General features: G+C 40.4%; 1 protein-coding gene across 2 annotated transcripts in view; it reads right to left on the bottom strand.

Moving 5' to 3' along the window:
• Positions 1 to 4,398, bottom strand: part of CTNNB1 (catenin (cadherin-associated protein), beta 1, 88kDa) — a 44,111-nt gene extending 39,713 nt beyond the window's left edge. For both annotated transcript variants that reach the window (XM_011950933.1, XM_011950934.1), the window contains exons 1-2: positions 4,367 to 4,398; positions 3,602 to 3,678 (exon numbers count right to left, since the gene is read on the bottom strand). The gene's annotated coding sequence lies outside the window, so the exon portion shown is untranslated. The remainder of the gene's footprint in view (positions 1 to 3,601; positions 3,679 to 4,366) is intronic.
• Positions 4,399 to 4,914: the final 516 nt, after the last annotated feature.

Raw genomic sequence — 4,914 nt, 5'->3', positions numbered from 1 at the left:
GGACGCTCCCCGGGGTAACGGCTGGCGGTTGCCCGCCGTGCGGGACCTGAGGGCAACCCTTGAGGGCGCCGTGGTCTGCATCGGGGAGGCCGGGCCCCAGCGGCCTGGGTTGGGGAACGTGGCCCCGATATCCTCCCCTGTCCCAAGCCCTACACGCCCGCCCCCCGCGTTTCCCGAACCGGGAGAGCAGCTGCAGGACTCGGCGCGCCTTTCCCGCGGCTTGCGGAAGGTGGCACCTCGGCCCTGGTCTTCGGGGACCGGGCGGGGTGGACGGGACAGGTCCTGGGAGGGCGGAAGTTCGGGGTCAGGGCGGCGGCAGGGGCTCGGGGTCAGCGCCCGCCCGGCTTGGGGCGCTCCCGGGTGCCGCCGCTGCCCAGTCGCTGGTCTGCGGGCTCTCCGTCCGGGCGCGGGTTAGGGCGCCTCGCCGACCTGGCGGTCTGTGCCGCACACTCGCTACTGGACCTGGGTCGCAGCCCAGTGTCACAGCACCCCCAAAGCCCCCCACTGTCCGGATGGTGGATCCCACCTCTCAGCAAGCAGGCTGTTCAGCTTGAATTTCAACCTGAATCACCGGGCCGGGCCGCCTTCTATCCCCACTCACGAAGGCTGTAAACTCTTCGTAGAATGGGCGCCAAGCCCGCAATTCAACAAGTCCTTATGAGTACCTACTGTGAACAAATAACTAATGGAAATGGATTAGCTCCAGAGCGCTGTCAATTAGGTTAATTCTTATAGATTCCATTTTTATCTGGTTCCACTTGTCACTAGGTATCAATAGATTTATTTGTGGGGATTTTTCTTTGGAGAAAAAGATTTTTACGGTATTACTTATTTGAGAAATCCAAGTATGTTTATAGGGAAAGCTATCGATTAGGCAGCCTCTAATTTTTTAAACTAATTTTCTATTTAAAAACGTTTTGTAATTCATTTCAATAGACTGAAAAATGTTTCCCATTGTAATCCAGCAAAATTGACGCTTGTCAAAGCTGCAACAATTATGATCGATTCACTTTCTCTAGCCTATTGTTTGTGCTTATTTTTCCTCCAAAACATTGGAGAGAGTACAAAAAGCAACAGTGAAAGTTACCTCTATGCTTTTATCCCAGGACTACAATTAATACAAGCAAACAATAGGTCTTAATACATAGATGCAGGCAGAAAACCCATTTATTCATTCACTCATGGAGGTGGGATGTGTAGTTTAAGCATAGCTCATGTTTCAGGGCCAGCATATTCTTTAAATAACTTATTTTTGTCTTAAAGATATTTTACTATGTAAGTGGTAATGCCAACTGCCGTCTGTCACCATAGCACATGTGGGCCACTGCAGTGGAAAAAGTCTACACACTAAGATGATGTTCAATGAGATCCATTGTCTAGAAAGACCTTCTCATTTGTATCTTTCCTACTAATTCTGTAGAATTAAGTATAGCTATTGGTTGTGGTCACAATTAAAAAACAAATGAACCGAAAAAGGCATTTCATCAAAGCCATGTTTCTAATACAAACTCAAAAGTATAAATGGCGTTTTCAGGTACTGATTCCTAATTTTAATTGTCATTTGCAGAATTAAGGAATATGCAATCGATTAAAGTCATATAGTAAAAATCAGACGACAAATTAACCACTTTTACAGGGCCTTTTTTTTCTCTTTTTTTTGTAAAACATGTTTGCTTTTTCTATGTGCTTTTTGTTGTTGAATAAGGCACTCTTGAAATTGGTTAAGAAATATCTGCACCATTAGAAGATCTAAAGGATAAAAACATTTCTGTATTTGTATTTCTCTTTTCCATTATCAAAATAATGGAATCATTTTTCTATAATTTAAATACTTTAAATTTAGAATTATAATTTTTAATCCCAATTGGCACCGTAAACAAATACATATTATTAAAGAAAATGTAAAATTTGCAACAGTGCAGCTTGCTGTTTTTCCCATCATATTAAGTGTACTGAAGAATTACTGGTTGACTAGCATTAGAGCAAGTTAAATTTAACATTGCTCCTAATTTTTATTTGCATGTTTCATAAAGCAGAAATTGTTCTAGTTGTCTCACCAAAAATATGAGATGAATAATTTCTGTGGAATGAAGACAAACACTATCATTAAATCAAAGAAAAATACATTTTCAAAATACCTGAGTTTGGTAAAATAAGTAATTTTGTAAAATAATTTTTTTAAATTGACTTTGGACAATACATTTCATAAAAACAGTTGATTATCTGTTTTATGCCTTTTCCTTCTAGAGCCAGTCACCCTGGGTTTGACATAAATTAATTTTATAAAATGGCGATAGATAAGTTGTTCTAATTTTTAGGCTATGTTCTTAGAAATCAAAAGTGTCTCCAGCTAGTTTAAAAGAGAAGATATTTCTTTTCACTCTATCAGCCCACTGGCATATAAAGCAGTGGTAGACCGAACCTGAATGTAAGGCATCCCTTCCCTAAAACAGAGGCTTTTGATTACCTTTAAGAGAGAGAAAAAAAAAAGCCCAGATTATTTCACACTTCAGACAGAAGTATGAATCACAGAAATATGCCAGCATTGTAAAGAAGGTTCGTTTGCTTTTTGGATAATTAACTCTATCAAATCCATTAATTAAACATTTATTGAGCACCTAAGACAATGAGCTTCCCTTAGAGAGAGGGAAATGGATGACTGGCTCCATGTGATTAAGGCTCTTAAATTAATGTAAAATTGTATCTGTTAACCCTATTTAAAAAGAAGCAGAAACGGTAGAAAACAAGCTGTGAAACTAGGGTGTGGTCTCCCTTGGACTCTACATCCGAATCCCCTCGGAAGGCTCCCCTCCCAGCAGAAAGGTAAGAATAATATTCCATGCGTTTAAAAACAATCCCAACTCTCCAAGAAGGCCTGTTAAAAATATTTCTTAGGACAGTGTAAAAACACTGGACAACAATCAGGATCAGCTTTTCATTTAGCAGTTCATCAAGTGGGCTATTTATGGATTGGGACTTTTGATTTGTAATACATCATCTCGGGGTTCAGTGTTATCTTTTGATTTCTTTCCAGCTGAACAGGCTAAGTAGTTGTAAATACCTCCTGTCAGGCTACATGGTTGGCTATTTTCGCACACAGAAGTAATCTAGGAACCCACTGGGCAAGTTCGGCGGAAAGCCACTGTGGAAAGCTTGCAGCTGATGTATACTGCAGAGCGAGGGAGGGGCGGTGAAGGTGGTGGGAGGCAATGGCCATGGTGGTTGCTATGGCCTGGTCACTTCAGTTATGTCAGGAACACCCTACATGCTTGAAGTTATGTGTTCTCGAGGCCTTCATTGGTTTGCCATACTAAGGAAGTACATTTTAATGGCTACCATACAAAGTATGAAGGAGAAGCAATGGAGTCATCATCCATGATATTCAAAGAACATAAAGGTATATATGTCTCTCAGTGTTTCTAAGAACTCACACAAGTACCGCTGCATTTCTAAGAAATCATGCTTTGGAGACACACACCCGCAACACACGCACGTGCACACACACACACACACCCCACTATTAAAAATTTCAAAATGGTTGCAGATATTTCATTCACAAGAAGGTTAAAGGCGTTTCCCATCGCAACAAGGATTAACTTACCGGAGGATTCTGGGACTGCAGATGTATACTGCGGCAAAATCCTAAATTCATCGAAAAAAATCATTTCTGGACTCCAGCTGCTAAAAATAATAGAATTATAGTAAATCATGGATAAGATTAAAACAAGCCATTTTCACCTTCCAACGTGTTCAGAAAAAAATGATTCTTTTCTTTTAAGTCATTTCTTAAACAATGCAAATTTTAAAGTAGCTTTTCTTTCCAGACCTCGCAGCGCCATGAAATCGATAATTTTTGATCTTTTGGTTAGTAGGCAACATGGTGAGCTATTGCAGGGACTGCAGGCAGCAGACATGTTCTTGTCAGCTAAAAATTTTCATATTGTTTTTGAATCCATTGAGATTTGTAGATGTGATATCACCGGTTTTTTGTTTTAGCTTGCACTAGGCAATAGGGACGCAAACCCTCAGTTTATCGACATATACATGTCTATTGCTTTATATGTATTAAAAACAGGGAGTCTTACTGGATCTTAAACAAAAAATTATGTAAAAGGAGTGGCTGGTGTGATTATAATCCCATCATGCAGGGTCCACGGTTCCCATTTAGTGAAATTTCGCAGAGGGCAACTTCTTAAGAACATCCCTGCTGTGCAGAGTGAAAAGCATGAACAAACCAAAGACAGAATTCATCTGTGTTTATATTTTACAAACAATGAAAAACCTACTCTTTGTATGCCTTTTTTTCCCCTACCTTATTATTTCATGAAAACTGCAGCATTTTCCCCGCCCCCATCCAAACACTCACCACCCTAGCACTGCAGTATTCCGTCCCTCTTTGCTTCTCCTTCGTCTTCTTTTTCGCTTTCACAAATTCTGCACGCGCCATCTTTGTGTGGGGTGATTCTTTGCTAATTTCAGTTACCCATTCTCTTACAAATCAGTTCAGAAATAGAAAATTATAGTGCGCTTTGGGGCTTAATTTGCCTAAATTTCTTTCATTCTCCTCTTCTGACATAGAAAAATGGAAACAACGGGAGGGGGGAGAAGCCAAAAAGAGAGAGAGGAAGATATTTCTATTATTGCCATAACCTGTTGTATACAGTGGTAATAAAAAATATTATTAACATAATAGCAACAGCTGCAGCCTAAATAGAAGCTATGAGATAATTAATGTGCTACAACAAATTAATTTGCTGCAGGTGCTTCTGCTGTGAACTGAGTAACCCTTGCCATATAAAGTCTAAATACAATTATGATCCCCCCCACACACTAAAACAAAATACTGAGTAAAATGTCCTGTTTAGTAAATATACCTATTGAAAAAAAATTCTCCCCAGTTCTTTTCCCCCTGCC

This window comes from Colobus angolensis, unplaced genomic scaffold (genome assembly GCF_000951035.1).
Source record: "Colobus angolensis palliatus isolate OR3802 unplaced genomic scaffold, Cang.pa_1.0 Scaffold311, whole genome shotgun sequence".
Lineage (NCBI taxonomy): Eukaryota > Metazoa > Chordata > Mammalia > Primates > Cercopithecidae > Colobus > Colobus angolensis.
This window is presented reverse-complemented; position numbering and strand designations above follow the sequence as displayed.